This window comes from Eriocheir sinensis, chromosome 15 (assembly GCF_024679095.1).
Source record: "Eriocheir sinensis breed Jianghai 21 chromosome 15, ASM2467909v1, whole genome shotgun sequence".
In the NCBI taxonomy this organism is placed as follows: domain Eukaryota; kingdom Metazoa; phylum Arthropoda; class Malacostraca; order Decapoda; family Varunidae; genus Eriocheir; species Eriocheir sinensis.
The window spans coordinates 8,962,934-8,980,048 of NC_066523.1; positions in this window are offsets into that span (position 1 = coordinate 8,962,934).

Consider the following 17,115-nt stretch of genomic DNA (forward strand, 5'->3'; position numbering starts at 1 on the left):
TTCCGTAATTACAGTTGGTCAGCCGCCGGAAGTCTATCACCACAGCCCCCCGCCCCCCGATCCTGCAGCACCCTCAACAACCTCCACAAACCCCAACACCCGACGGCACCCCCGACAGCACCCTCGACACCCGACAGTATACTCGACACCCTAACCCCCCCCCCCCCCCCCCGACACCCTGCACGGCTACAGCATCCCACCGATTCCCTATATTACTCCCCCCCCCCCCGACACCCTACAGCCCTCCCCACCGACACCCTACATCACCTCTCCCCGACACCCGAATCCACCCCCGACACCCAACAACCCTTCCCCCGACTCCCTACAGCACCCTGACACCCTACATCACCCCCAACACCCTATAGCCCCCCAGCACCCAACAGCACTCCCTCCCAAGAGTGTGGGTGCATAGGGAGAGAGTGCCATCCTCCCTATGAATATTTTCCTCTTAATTATGTAAATAAGTGACTGCTCCTGTGTGGTAAGATAGAGAGGTGCGAGCAAAGGGGGTGGGGGAGAGACGGAGGAGGGGGTGACGTACTGAGGAGGGCAGAGAAGGGGTGGGGAGGCATGGGAAAGGTGCGGTTATGGCGGCTACAGCTTTGAGGGCGACACAGTAATAAGGTCATTGTAGATCAGTTTAGTTTATTTCCATGATTTGTTTATTTTTTGCATGTGTGTGTGGGGGGGGAGGGGGGGGTCGTTCGCCCTTCTTGAGTTTATTCCCTTCATATAGTTTGTCCGTTTCAGTTTGTAGCATTGCTTCTTATCATGACCATCACGTCACTACCTCGCCCTCGACCGCGTCCTCTTTTTTTTTTTTCGTCGTCGTCAGATTACAGATCCAATTCATACAATGGAGGTGAGAGAGGTTTGCTGTTTTTCCCATATTCTGTTTATAGTATATATCCTTCATGCTTTCCGTCTCTCAGAACAGGTAGTCTATGTGACAATTCACAATCCTCAGAGAAACGGGGGCGCACTTTTTTTTCCATTTTTTCGCCGAGTCCATGCCATGAGTCGTCATATATGTAATTCGCAATAGCTGTCAGTTCACACACACACACACACACACACACACACACACACACACACAGATACCGGCTTAGCACAATACCGGCATTTGTAAAGGCCATAAATACCTCCATGATCACATGACCCCTCCACCCCAACACACACACACACACACACACACACACACACACACACACACACACACACACACCACCATTCCACACTTCCCCCATTACTCATCACATAAATCTCATTGTTTTTTGTGTATTTTCACCCTTATGGCCGCCAACAAATGAATAAACCATTTATTATTATTATTATTATTATTATTATTATTATTATTATTATTATTATTATTATTATTATTATTATTATTATTATTATTAACACACACACACACACACACACACACACACACACACACACACACACACACACACAAAGACTGACAGACAGACAGACAGACAGAGAGAGAGAGAGAGAGAGAGAGAGAGAGAGAGAGAGAGAGAGAGAGAGAGAGAGAGAGAGAGGGGTGGGGTGGGGTGGGGTGGGGGGGTGGGCAACGAGCAGCGAGATAGGCAGGCAGGCAGACAGAGTATATACGTGACTACACTGTGAAAATGGAAAGAGAAAGCAAGTGTAACGGAGCAGCATACAGAGACGTGGGAGGAGAATTGCTTGTTTAAGGCACAGAAAGATGAAAAGACCAAAAAAAAATCTAATGTGTACAAATATTGGTTGCATCGACAATGATCGCAATTTTGTTCGAGAGTAAAGCGACGAACTCCAGTAAAGTAATAAGCGAACCACACGCCTGCCGTGTCGCTAGCCTTAGTAAAACCTTCACTGGAATAGACATTAAGACTCGCAATATACACGATGAAATTCATATACCGCTGACGATCCTGTGTGTGTGTGTGTGTGTGTGCGTGTGCGTGTGCGTGTCTGTCTGTCTGTCTGTCTGTCTGTCTGTCTGTGTGTCTCTGTGTCTGTCTGTCTGTCTGTGTGTCGTGAATGATTACCAAAGTTTTTTTTTTTTTTTCATGGAGGAGAACGTGACAGGTATAGATAGATAATACTTTAACTAATGATGGCAAGCCGATAGGACGTCAACGGTAATTGTTCGTGGTGTATTAATGCCACTTTTAAGCAAACACAGATCATGGAACAATCCTGTCAGCGGGGCGCCACACTCCCGACGGGTTGGTGGCCGTGATCACCGCCCGCCGCGCCACCAGGGAAGCCACGAAAAGCCTCACCGTATTAATTAGACTTGCCGGTGGTCGAGGCTCCGTAATCTGCGCCGCCGCCATTCAGTATGAGGCAAAAGTAAAGATCTTTTATACTGAAGGAATCAGTCAGCGTCATTCTATTTTGAATGTTGCAGTTCAGCGGCTCGCGGACACACAGGTATAATTAAGAGATGCTGTCCGTGCTTAAATCCTTCCTGTTAAGTATTAAAGCAGCACTGCGCGGCCAAATGCTTAAAGGGATAGTGTTTTAGCGGCGTATAATTCAAAACCTGTGACGCTGCTTAAACCCTTGATGCTCGGCAGTACAATGGACGGCTCTGCATCATCGAAAAAAAAATTAAGCGAATAGTTTTTTCATATATTGGAACAATTTTTGAAATCGCGCATTTATCTTTTATTTAAGAATTGAAGCCCTATTTGTTTGTTTGTTTGTTTTCATGTGGGTGTCAGCCACAGTCACGCGGATGCTCCACGCGCTCCACTTGCAGGAACTCGCAATCAGAATCGAGGCTTATGAATCGCAGGGCACATCTAAAAATTATATTTGTCTCCGTCGCCGCGCATGTTTTTCCAAGGCAACTCGACTGCCGCGCTCTCCGGGAGAAAGTGAAGATCGTGATACCCAACACTGGGACCGCACAAGCTGCCGGCCGTAACGAACGCTTTCAAAAATAATTATAGCGGAGCGTCAAGAATAATCCGCCAAGACCTTTGTCGCAAACTCTCCAACATTTCGAATAAAGGTGAATGTTTCGCTGATGCCAAAAGACACTAGTGGTTTTCATTTTTTTCTCTTTATGTAATATATATGACAGCACATTCGATGTTTGTATGAGATTAGTTATAAGATTTTTTTTCTAATATGAATCGGTCATTAGATAACAGATGACAGCGAATTTTGTTTTGACCTTTTGATGCTTAGATGAGACTGAAAATGTTAATGTCAAGCAGATTAATCCATGTGATCAATGTTTGATTACCTAGATTCCCTGTTCATTTTTATTCTCTTGTATATCGCTTACACCTGTGCAGCAACCCGAGGTGAGACGCTGAAGACAGATTAACTATCATAGGCTGGTTTTGATCATTTAACTCAGAGAAAACCAGCCTTCTAAAGTATTATCAAGGTGTTTAGTTGCTCGTAATTACACCACGATAGCGATTTCAAAGGACCCTTAAATCGAGCAGGAAATGGCTCGGTCAGAGATAGGAGCGAGGCAAGAGTTAGCTAATTGTTTCAGCGAGGCGCAGTGGACGGGGCGATTGCGTGCTCCAGGAAACGCTGCCGCTGAAGGGAAAAAAGTTCACGCGTCCATTAGTGGATTGGTGAGGTGAGAGAGGTGGCTGGCGAGCACGAAATCCCGCCTTTCTAGTGGTGGTGTTGATGGTGCTGGTGCTGGTGTTGTTGTTGGTCGTGTTTGTGTGGGTTGGTTGGTGGTGGGGGTGTTGTTCAGTTGGTGTTGTTGATGGAGGTTGTGTTGGTAATTTTGACTGTATTGGTAGTGGGGGTGGTGGTATTGGTGGTGGTGGTGGTGGTGGTGAGGATGCTGCAGACAAGGTCCCAGGAGTGGGGATAGGGGGAATAGCTTTCATACCCGTTGTCAACATTCCAACACACACACACACACACACACACACACACACACACACACACTGACACACACACTGACACACACGCAAGTTAGGAAAGCCCATTAAGGCAATAAAAAGGGGGAGAAAAGAAAAAAAAAGCATCCGGAGTGACTAAACAACATTTTCTACTCAAGAGAGGTCTGGCTGGGTCCAAATGTTTGTTGACATTACTCGCTGGTGTTTACTTACGGCGCCGCGGGGGAGGGGCGCGGTGGGGCCGGGGGCACACACACACACACACACACACACACACACACACACACACACACACACACACACACACACACACACACACACGTCTATGCCACCGTTCTTCCCTAAGGTTCCCCTCCTACCTCCTTTGCCACTTCTTCACAACCTATGTTTCTCTCCCTTCAGAGTTTCCTCCGCTTCTTCGCAACCTATATACTTATCTTTCCTTTTCCTCCTATTTTCCTCCACTCCTTCAGTGCCTATGTCTCTCTCCCTTCAAGCTTTCCTCTCCCTTTCCTCCTCACACCTTCACTGCCTATGTTCCTTCCTTTCAGGCTTTCCCTCTCCTCCTCCTCTCCTCCACTCCTTTTCTCCCATTCTCCCTTCTCCCTCTTTCTCCTTGTCAAACTTCCCAAGACTCAAACTTTTCAGAGGGGAAGTAGAAAGACTCTCTCTCTCTCTCTCTCTCTCTCTCTCTCTCTCTCTCTCTCTCTCTCTCTCTCTCTCTCTCTCTCTCTCTCTCTCTCTATCTATCTATCTATCTATTTTCCTATATATCGTCAAGCCATCACTCCAGCCATGTCTCCATCACGTCACAATACTAAGACGGTCTTGAGTCCTGACATTGTCTCGTCTATATTTTCTCAAGCTTCTCTGAATTTGCAAACTGTATATTCTTCAGCCTCCTCCCTGATTGCAAGAGTATAAAGATGTTTCTCATTAGATAACTTTTCCCCTCTTCAGATGTTTAATTAAGCCTACTTTGCATCTTACCATTCGCTTGCCACTAAATTGAGCTCGTTTGGTACAGTTACATCCTTCACTATACTCGAATTTCCAACGTCTCGCTATATTGTTGAGTGTATATGTTAGTTTTCCTTATTTTTCGGTTGTGTCTTTCGGTACGTTCGTGTCTTCCAGTGTTGCCAAAGCCGCGGTAATGAAGTCCTGAGTTGTTGTTTCCTTATTGCCCTCATTATAATTCTTCCCTCATCGAAAGTCTCCTCGCCAAAACTTGTCTCATTAGAAGTTAAAAGGAGGAATACGCCAAGAACCTTCACTACCAACCACAACTTCCGCTCACACCACTAATCCCTTTCACCACCACCACCACCGCTACCATTATCACCATTACCACCATCACCACCACTGCCATTATCACCACCACCACCACCACCATCATTACCACTCGCTAGTCACTTTCCATCACTATCACAATCACCTCACCACCAACACCACACCACCTTCCAAGTCACTCTCCACTACCCCTTCCACCCTAATCAGCCTTCCACCACCACCATCATCACCACCACGCTAGTCACTTCCCATCACCATCTCAACATCATCTTCCTTGTCACTCTCCAATACCACCTCCACCCTATATAGTCACCTTCCACCACCATCACCACCATCTCCACGACCACCTCCAAGCCCCCTGCCGCCGCCAGTCTCGCCAAGCAGCGTCTTCCTCGCCTTGCATAACCCGCGTGCTGGTGGGGAGGGACGCGAGGTGTCATTCTCCTTATCAGTATGTGTAACTCGCTTTGTTCTCGCGGGCCTTCGTGCATGAGGGAGGCGAGGTAGGGATAGGAAGGGGGATGGGGAGGGGGGAGTGGTGTGTTTTTAGCCACTTGAAGGAACGTCTTTTTTTCTTTCTTTCTTTTTGAGGAGGTCACATTATTTGTTTTCCTGTCGTTTTGCTGTCTGGGTTTTTTTTATCCTCTCAGGTATTTAACTTGGAGGAGCCGTCTCTTGTTTCCCGTCCTGTATACACTCAACATTCCACCCCCCCAAAAAAAGATAAAACGAACCAGACCTTTTTTTTTTTTTTCTTTTACCCTAGTACAAAGACGCATTTGAGTGTCACAACGCATAGAAGATTGCCGTCTAGTGGTTTATTTTCGGAGGTTTTATGAACGACTTTCAAACGTCCGGTCACGCCTTGCATTGTTCTTCACTTTTCTTTTCCATTGCCCTCGTCGAGCAAGACAGGTCAGGTCGGAGGGTACAGTGGCGACACTCGGTGGCGGCGGCTGTCTGATCGCATCGCAGCCCCGCGTCACAGCCGGCAAGGGAGGTCGTCTTGGTCGTGCCACCCAGCATTGTTTCCGCGGCCAGACAGTCGCCGTTGCATCAATCGCCGCCGAGCAATGGAGCGCCAGCAGGGCCGAGAGAAAGGGAGGACTCTAAGGTCATGTGCAATCTCACGTGACGTCATGTGGGAACAGCGATGAGCGGATCGGTATCGTGTGTACAAATCACCAGATGAAGTGACTCTTTGTACATAACATTTAGAGCAGCACCGCGTGACGTGGCTCCTTGTTGTTATCAAGAGCAAGTCATCAAGTGAAGTGCGACTTTGTACCCAATATATAGACAATAACTGCCTAATTAACCATAGCATTAAACAGCTCTAACGCTGTAAGCACGAATATAAAAGGTACATGTGCGAGGAAGGCGTCTCCAACAAACTTGTTCTGATCATCCGTCTCCTTGCCGCTGTCATACAAAACTTGACTCATTATTGAAGTCCAATAATTTTAGATAATCTTCCTCACAGCAAACTGTGTCTTTATGATTTTTTTTAAGTGCTCACCTGACTTAACAGTTATCATGGTGTGTGTGTGTGTGTGTGTGTGTGTGTGTGTGTGTGTGAGGGGGGGGGAAAGCTATATTCGGGTGAATATTATCGTATCTTGTTAAACATTATCGCTTCTGCTTAGCTTTACATAGTAATTATTTACAAAGGAAAGGAAAAATGGATAAAATTACATTGGATAATGTTTTTCATCTCCCACCTGTTTTAAGGACAAAGGGCCGTACACTAGATAAGCGTATTGATGTGCTTTTTATAAGATAATATAATTCTCTTTGCACGGCGCGCCAATCAGCAGCCTGGCCTTGGGTACGGGTATATGAGGCTGCTCGTCCGTGACGCCGGGCCGTTCTTTCATTATGTCGCGTATAAATTATAGTTAAAGTGTTCGGATGTTAAATAATTATGCAAAGGTCCGACGGTTCAGCGGCAGAAATCAATCCACGTCTTTTTTTTAATATTTTATGCACGAGCCGGAAAAAAAGAGGAGTTTTATATTTGCCTCGCGCGGCTCAGCCTCGAGGACGTGAATAGCATTAGATGTCGCCATAAAAATGCAATTAGTGGCACGTGTTTAATCGGCGGCATATTTTTATCTGTCCCTTAAATTAACGAACTATACACCTGCTTTTTACGGAGGAAATTTGCAGGAAGTGTTTTCGGCCTTGATAACAGGAAAAATAGTTTAGGGCAAAATGAGCGGCCATTACCTAACCCACCCTTCGCCCCCCCACCTGCACGCACCCTACCCCCCCTCCCCGTGACCTCATTTGACCCTTCCCCCTGACCGCCTGACCCTTTGACCTTGCCCCCAACAAGACGCCTCTGCCTGCATAGTCTTCTTTATATATAGATGAATAAATAAACTAAATACGCAAATAATTCTCTCTCTCTCTCTCTCTCTCTCTCTCTCTCTCTCTCTCTCTCTCTCTCTCTCTCTCTCTCTCTCTCTCTCTCTCTCTCTCTCTCTCTCTCTCTCTCTCTCTCTCTCTCTCTCTCTCTCTCTCTCTCTCTCAACATCAGTCACGTCTTCCATCTTAATCCTTGGTTTCATCTCCTTTTCTCCCTCGTTCCTTCATGTCTTACCTATATGGCTTTCCAATAATCCCACCGTATCATTTATTGCATATCCAACATTTTCTTTCTCCCCCCGCGCTGCTCTAAACTAACTGGAATTGGCGCGAGTAGAACTGATATGATTGATGCGTATTTCTGTTTGCAGTTGTCTGGAAAACTACCGCGAGTATTGCAGTGAACGATTCTGCTGCGATTCTGTTTATACTCTGACACGGTTCGCAGTGGAATATGTTGAGGTACTAGTGTCTCATGTGTGTGTGGGGAGGCGGGGGGGGGCGTAACTGCTTTTGGAGGTACGGTAGTGGTGGTGGTGACAGTAGTAGTGGTAATGGTGGTTGGAGGCTGATGCACTCTTGACGTAAGTGATTCTTTAGAGTAAATATAAACGCTGTCCAGGGTTAAGTTACGGCTTCCAAATATCCAGCACTGTATAAACTTTCACCGTTCCTTCCGCGTGTGAAATACGATGAAGGTTCGTGCACGGGCTGGACGAATGGGTCAGTCAGAAGTTTAAATCGTAAATATCACGCTTCTCTGAGCTGCCATGGGCGACGAGGTATCAGAGCAGCAAGGAGACGAGTGTGCTGTATAGACGTGATGCTGGAACGCGGCGTCTTCGATTCAGGCGTCGTGTTGTGATATCAGTAGTGGAAAGAGAGAAAGCATTGGGTGAGCCACGGGTGAGGATGTGTAAAGGAGGCAGAGATCAAGGATATTGTGTATGTGCTGCCTCACGCTGTGCCTTCATCCACAATTCAGGAGTCGCTTTGGCCTATTCGTGAGCCGTATGAAATGAAGGGCGCCGTGCATGGGTTGGGCTGCGGGTGAAAGGAAGTGTCAAGGCGGCAGGAAGGCTTGTGGTGTATACATGATGCCTGAATGCGGCGTTTCACTCACGATTCAGGCAACGCGTTGGTATAACCGTGAGCGGGGAGGAAGGAAAGATGGAGTAAGATGAAAAAGGCCACGAGTGGAATGAGATGTCACGACGGCTGGGAGGTGAGGTCGGTGTAAATTTGATGCTTGAACGTGGCGTGCATGGCGTCTTACTCATGATATAGGCGCCGCAGAGGAGAAGGAAAAGTTAAAAAGAGGGAGGGGAAGTGCATGCATGTATGAACTAATGTAGAGAAAAGGTGTGGAAGCAGTATTCACTAAAGGCAAGTGTTGTGTACTAAACTTGCAAGATCATACGTGGTGCCTGAATCCGACGCTTCAGTCACGTTGCAAGCATCACTTAGATATATCCCTACATTAGGATTGAAGGAAGGGAATGGAAGTGCATGGGCTGCTGGTGGAGGGAGCTGTCAAAGAGGCGGCAGGAGGACGGTAGTATATACCAATGTGTATGCAAGTTACGCGGAAACTGCAGTCTATATCACGATTCCGGCGCTGAGTTTGCATATCCGCAGGAAGAAAGGAAGGCAGGAATGGGAGTGCGCATGCATAGTAAAGACCTTGAGTGAAGGGAGGTCGGGTGTGCGTGGAGGGTGTCGGTGCCTCCCACACCACACAAGTCCACTTACATGTCACTTCCCACGCCCCACACGACGCGGACCCTCGTTGCTCCCACGCTCGGCAGCCGCAGCCCCACTCGCTGCTCCATAATGCACCGGCCACTCCGTCACTCAGCGCCGCGCACGTCACCCTCTCCCGCAACCTTCTGCATTATAACTTTTTTTGACCTTCCGCCTCCAAATGTGGAAACCTGTGACTCCATACCCAAGGATTTCCGCAATGCTGTATGCCTGGAGAAGGGAACACAAACCTGAAGGGCGTGGAGATAAACATAGAAAGGTGTAGATGTGCGTCAGCGTGGCTACCTGACTACCTTCCTTCTTGGCTGGCTGGTACCTGAATTTCTCGCCGCTTGGGGTCTCGGTTGATTCTGAGCTGTGCCGCAAAATCACAGTGCGGGACCTGGTGTGTAATGGACAACGTGGAAGTCATTTGTAATACTTATTCGTAAAAGTCATGTAGAAAACTTGTAATTTATTAACCGCTGGACGTGACACACAACGAGAGGAAAAAAATCGTGTGGTTGCAAAAGTTGGAAAGGTTATGAAAATTCACGCATCGTAGAATTTAGTTTATTTTCCTGCCTGACAAACATGTACAAGGCTTTATCTTTAATCCATTAGCTGCTTTCATAACACATTCATCAGTTTAAGCAAATATTATTCTTACAAGGGATTTAAGAATATAATTATAAAATTTAATGTTTTTATGATGTCTTACAGAAAGGATACTGTTAAATAAAATATAGAAACTCAGTTAAAGATTTAATATTTTTAACTAACCCCCCCCTCCCCCCTTTCACCAGAGCCTCTCCTCTCCTCTCTTTTTCGGCCTTCCGTCCTCTTCTCGTCCCCCCTCCCCTTCCCCTCAGCTTCTCCTCCCTCTTCGTTCCTGTCGTTCTCCCTCGGCCATCGCCCCCCATCCCCCCCGCCCCCGGCCCATCAAAAAAACCGTCACACAAAGTGGTTTCACGCAGCAGACAGATGGACTTCCACTACCTTGCTGAATTTACACAACGTAATATCCTTGTGTGTGTGTGTGTGTGTGTGTGTGTGTGTGTGTGTGTGTGTGTGTGTGTGTGTGCGTGTGTGTGTGTGTGTGTGTGTGTGTGTGTTTAGGCAAAAAATCTGAATAGGTCTGAATAGTTTGTAGAACATTAACCTTGGAGACCCAATTTAGGAAACGAAAAATTGTATGCTTCCTTTGATATTAATAAAAAAAAAAGAAGCATACGGTAGTTATTCACTTTTCCAGACCTGAGTCCACAACAGCCACATCTCACCCATATAGACATAAATTCTCTCATCACCTTCACGTCCCGAGCACATGAAGTTATGCCTGCCATTGTCCACATCAGTCCACACAGGTGCCATACCGTAGACATTATTTTAACTTTTGTACTACTATTTTTTTATGCTCAGAAGAATAAAGGTTTAGAGAAAATAGCCACATCTTTTTAATTTACTCTTGACATCTAGAGTATAACTATAAAATCATTATTATACACTACTTACCATTGTTTAAAAAGGATGTTCAATGACCGTAGAGTTTTTCACTTTTTTTTTTTTATTCATTCACATATTCCTAGAAGGATGAAAGGTTAAGAAAAGAAGAATAACATAATTTTTTTTATTTCCTATTCACATCCCGAGCATATAATACTGACGTACAATGGTCCGGATCAAGCTATATATGGATCATTCCGTAGAGTAACCTTTATTGTATTGATTAAAATATTCCCAGAAGGATGATCGTATAGAAAAATAATATATCTGACATCACCTTCACATCCGGGCCCCTCTAATTTATTCTTATCATGGGTCCAGATCAAGGTGTTCATGGCCCCTCGTACCTGCCCTCGGCCCTCCAGCCAGCCACTCCCTCGCCTCGCCACACCCCGTCCGCGCCACGCCCCTCACACCCTACAGCCACATAAGCGTAGTGTACCGTACAGCCTAACAGTGCAACGCCTCGCCCGCCTACACCTAAATCCCGCTTTCTCTACGGCTTCACACCGCTCAGTCCATCTAAAAGGGCTTCACCGCGTCACAAGTTCATCCTGCATTTCGTCTCCCTTTTCATTTCACTTTTTTTCTGTCACTTTCCTCCCTTCCCTTTTCTTGCCTTTCTTTTCTCCTGCTCCCTCACTTCCTGTTACCTTTTCCGTCCATCTTTCCTTTTTTCCTGTTTCCTTCTCTCCACCTCCTTTCTATCTTGTTCCCTCCTCTCTTCCACTTCCTTAAATTTCCTTCCCCTTCCATCCTCTCTACCTTTTACCTCTGCCCGTTTTCTCCTCTCCCCTCTTTCCCTCTCCTCCCGATTTCTCTCCGCCGCAGTATTTTTCCTCCATTCCCTTTCCCAATTCACTACTTTTTACCTCACTTCCGACTCGCTTCTCTCTACTTTCTCCTCATCCCTTGCTTCCTATATTCCCTTTTCTCTACTTCCTCGTTTTCCCTTCCTTTCCCCTTTCTGTCTCCCTTCTTCGTATACCTCTCTTTACTTTCTCCTCATCCCTCACTTTCTATTTCCTTCTTAACATCTACCCCACTTTCCTCCCTTTCCCTTTCTGTCTCTTCTTCCTTCCTTTTCCTCTACATCCTCCTCCTCCTCCTCCTCCTCCTCCTATTCCTTCTCTTTCCTCGCCGGCCGGGCAGACGCAGGCGGTCAGAGGCGATTACCGCGCCGTCCGTCGGGTCGAAGAGGAAAATTTGGGGTCTTGAGTGTCTCGTAAGTCTAAGGTAGGAACCGACAGCCACCATCATTAGCTTGGAATAGCGTCGGGTGGGGAGAATCGATTAGGATTGGACTAAGGAAGGTTCAGACGCGGCCCTCCACCACCACCACCCACGAAATCATAGGGAAGGGCACGAGCACGGCATTTATAGCTCAGTGACATCCTCGCATCTCTACCCCCAAGGCCGTACGGGGAACGATATTGATGGCGCCGTGACGAGGCCATTACGTCAAGACCTCACGGAGACTACTTTTTTTTTCGATGGATCAGGACGTCGCGTAAAAACTGGGCTCCTTTTCTTTGTCTGGTAGTGAGATCTGGCGGACGTTTATACGGATGGGAAGATCTTGCAGTGAATAATGTGTCCTGGATGTGTGTTGCGGGAAGTGGGAGGAAGGGACATGCTGGAGATGAGAACGGAGAGCGAGACTGCATGCATGATGGAAGTGTATGAACATCATCATCATCATCCACATCATCATTATCCTCATCATTGTTACCTGTTTTATTGGTGTTAATTTGCGTATTTAGTTATATATTATACCTTTGACACCTACCTTTGTCGTCAGGTATATAACAGTACACCAGTTAATTCTGATTTATTACACACACACACACACACACACACACACACACACACACACACACACACACACACACACACACACACACACACACACACACACACACACACACTCATTCATTTCCGTAATGCATATTTGCCGCTGTTGTTGCTATTTTTTGCACACCGGGTAAGCAGATAATACAGACTGAGCCAACGCTCCCCCTTTTGATGCTGATGCGAGTTTTCGAAACGCTGGTGGCAGGGGGGGAAATTCCATTATTTTCCTGGGATATTGAATTGAATTTTCCATTACGGGCTGCCAGTGTCGCTGCTGGAGGCCCGTGCCCGATAAATTAACTTTGTTTACACCTGGTTTACCTCTGGCCTGCTGAGGGTGGGAGGGGGGAACAGCAGGTGGAAAGGGGGAGCAGGTGATACACACACACACACACACACACACACACACACACACACACACACACACACACACACACACACACACACGCACACACACACAAACATCTGTCTATCCATCTATCTATCTCTATCTATCGCTGGATACTCACCTATCGCAAAATTCACTCTCGCTTATCTAATTACAGGACGACAACACCGGAAATCCCGCCGCGGTCAGGTGAGTGAGGACAGGTGGGGTGCCGAGGTGCGAGGCTTCCGTGAGGCTTCCAAGACGGCGGGTGTAGGGCTTCACGGGGCCTCAGGTATTACAGGGACATGCAGAAGCCGAGCGGGGGAATAAATCTATTGTTACGAGGTGCTGGGAGGGCGGTGATGGCAAGGGATGGGGTGGAAGGACTCTTTGTTTAGTAGTAGTAGTAGTAGTAGAAGTGGAAGCAGATGTATACAGAGAAAAGGAAAAAGACGAAATTCAAGAAAGATATAAAAGCGATGTATTTTCTCGGAATCGCTGGAAGTCCTACAATCTATTGGTTATTGGTATCGGGAAGAGGGTCACACACACACACACACACACACACGCACACACGCACAGGCACACACACACACACACACACACACACACACACACACACACACACACACACACACACACACACACACACACACACACACACACACACACACACACACACACACACACACACACACACACACACACACACACACACAACACAACACATAATATTGTTTCCTTCGTTTTTTTTTGTGTGTGTGTGTTAATGTTTACCTTTCGTCATGAACCACCAACATTCTTCGCGTTACACCGCTGCATAATTCACCACACGAACTCCTCCTTCATCATGTTTACTCTCGGACTTAAGAATTATCGTAAAAATATAAAAGGAGAGAAATTGGGGGCATAAAAACTGAACGTACAAAGGAACCTGTGAGTCTCGTCGAACTTTTCTTGGTAAGCAGGATGGCCGGCGCCGGACTCACAGCAGGTTACTTATATACAGCTCGGCGCCAGGTTTCTCTCGCCTGCTGGTGCCCACGCTTCCCCCGGCTTTGGTGACGTGCGGCGCTACACTGACTGGCCGAACGAAACCCATAAAACCAGTAATAATCAAAGTTTCGTTAGTCTTCGCTCAAAGGGATAATGATGTTTGTGTTTGTTGAAGGAAGAGGAACACGTGTCGGAAAAACGCACAAGATAAATTACTAAGCACACTACTTGTAACGTGTATTTTTAGGTCGGCCATTTGATCCACATCCGCGTTAATTTTTGCGTGATACTAATGAAGGATGGTGGTGGTGGTGGTGGTGGTGGAGGAGGTGCAACGTGCCGGCTCTCAGGTTACGGGCGACTCGAGGTGGCTGTCATGTTTTATTCCTGACACGTGAAATTATAATGACTTCTGCATTATTTATGTGATGATGAAGGTGGCGACGACGGGAGGCGGAGGGAAAGGGTGAGGAGCAGGGGAGGAAGAGGGGTGTTACGCGTGGCAAGTGATTGGTGGTGATGCCTTTGATGGTCGTGGCCGGGGTGGTGGTGAGTGCGTTGGTGGCTGGCGCTCCTTGTGTTTGTATATATTCCTCTATTCTTAATTCTCTTATGGCATTGCTGCGTGTCATGGTATAGCGTTGACTTCATCCACTCCTTTGTACACATGGACGAATGAATAGTGTACTGAGTGAGTTTCTTTCTTTCGCTATGTTGATATTGCTTACTCGGTTTATACTGATTTATTGGTAGTTCTGTGCGGACATTACTGCGCGTCATGGTTACTTTGACTTACTTTCCATCTTCATCGTACAAAGGAATAAAAGGTTAATGCATTGAATTATATACTTTTATTTTCTTTACCTTCACCTCCGTCAATTTGAATCACATTGTGCGGACATTGCTGCGTCTCATCGTAGCCTTGGGTCCTCCTCTTTCACCAGGCAGACGGCCAAGACGACAGTAAATATGTTCGGTGATATTTATTTTAGGTCATTATTGGCTTACTCGTGTTGAGAGGATTTTCTTGCTGCGTGTCATGCTAGCCTTGATCCGTTCTTTCCCTTTGACGCTGTGCACACGGCTATTTGACTTCTTTTTCTTCCTAATCAAAGGTAAAGCAAGGAGGGTAGTGCGTCAGTCAGAAAGGTACACTGGAGGAACAGAATAACAGCAGCAGTGTACAGTTGTATGGTGTAGGTTTGTTAATCGTGACTGGCCTTGCCTCAACCCCCTCACTCAACCCTCAGCCTTGCTTCCGGTTATACTCTCGCCGCGTTGCACCTCTCCTCCCTGCGCGGCCACTTTCCGGGAAGCACAAAACCTGTAGTCAGCTTAAGTGGGAGGTCAGACGTCACCGCCGCGAGAAGCAATTTCCTCCGTGTAGTAAGAATAAAGAAAAAAACTTGCACGACCAGATCACCGTCCCAAGAACCCGGACGGAACCCGCTATACACAGACCGGTCCAGGATTCGTGTCGCAATAGAGGTGAAAGAAAACACGCATTAGCCAGGCTTTCCGACTTGAGGAGCGGTGTGTCGATAACCCCTACTGGCAGCTGGGAGAGGAATGTTCGATGACGCAAGACTGAAGCCCTTAGCATGCAGGGGAGGCCCGGAACCCCTTCAAGCTGATGTTTTCCATACGGGTTAGTGGGTGACGAGCGGCAAGGCAAAGAGATAAGAGAAGGGAAGTATTAGGAGAGGAAGGAAGATGAGGAAGGTCGGACTAATAGAAGGAAGAGAAAAAGACGTGATAAAAAGGAGTGACCGGAATGGAAGAGGAGGGGCTGCCGTGAGGAGAAAGATGGGGAAGATGGTGATAATGGGGAAGAGGAGGAAGGAGGAAAAAAAAGGAAATACTACTAGAGGGTGAGGAAGAGGAAGGCAAGGCATCATAGTTGGGAGTGAGAGGAATGGAAGAGAATGAGAGGCCGCCATGAAAAGGAAGATGAGGAAGATAGTGAAGATGATGATGAGGAGGAGGAGGGAGAGGAAGAGAGATAGGGACAAAAGAAAGGACTGCTATGAGGAAGAAGGTGAAGAAAACTGGACAAATAAGGTGCATAATTGAAAGGAGAAATATGAAGGGGAGGGAAAGAGAAGCTGTTAAACGATGGAGTAGGAGGAAGAGACAGAGGAGGAGGAGGAGGAGGAGGAGGAGGAAAGAATGAATAGAGACGCGCGATGAGAACAGAGCGATGAATTAATTACGCCAAAGTTGGTGTGCGGCTTAATTTGCGCAGTGGCCGGCCGTAACTTGATGTGGAAATAACGCGAATTGCTGAGGGATATTAATTAGCCGGGCAGTAGTGGCAGCAAATTTGACGTATAAATCTTTTTAATTGCAGTAGCTGAGTAGCAGTAGTGGGCTGCCTGCCGCGTGGTGGGAGAAAATGCAAATAAGTTACAGTTGAAAAAATGGGGGAGATGTATTTGTGTGTGTGTGTGTCTGTGTGTGTGTATGTGTGTGTGCGGGCAGTATGATGATAAGGTTCAGTGAGCCAAACACACACACACACACACACACACACACACACACACACACACACACACACACACACACACACAAACACACACACACACACACACACACACACACACACACACACACACACACACACACACACACACACACACACACACACACACACACACACACACACACACACACACACACACACACACACACACACACACACACACACACACACACACACACACACACACACACACACACACACACACACACACACACACACACACACACAGAGAGAGAGAGAGAGAGAGAGAGAGAGAGAGAGAGAGAGAGAGAGAGAGAGAAACCTTCATCACAGAGGAACATACATAAACGGAGACGACGGAGGCGGAGGCACATTTGAGAGAGAGAGAGAGAGAGAGAGAGAGAGAGAGAGAGAGAGAGAGAGAGAGAGAGAGAGATCAAACAAACTTTCATCCAGCCACCCAGACAGACAGACAGACAGACCCACAAATAGACAGACCCGCTCCTCCCACTAGCACCATCGGCAGGTCGCTCAGAAAGTTATTGCTGAGAAAGCTTGCACGAGGTCCGGCTGTGGATGCTGATCAAAGGGTCGTGGGAGGCGTG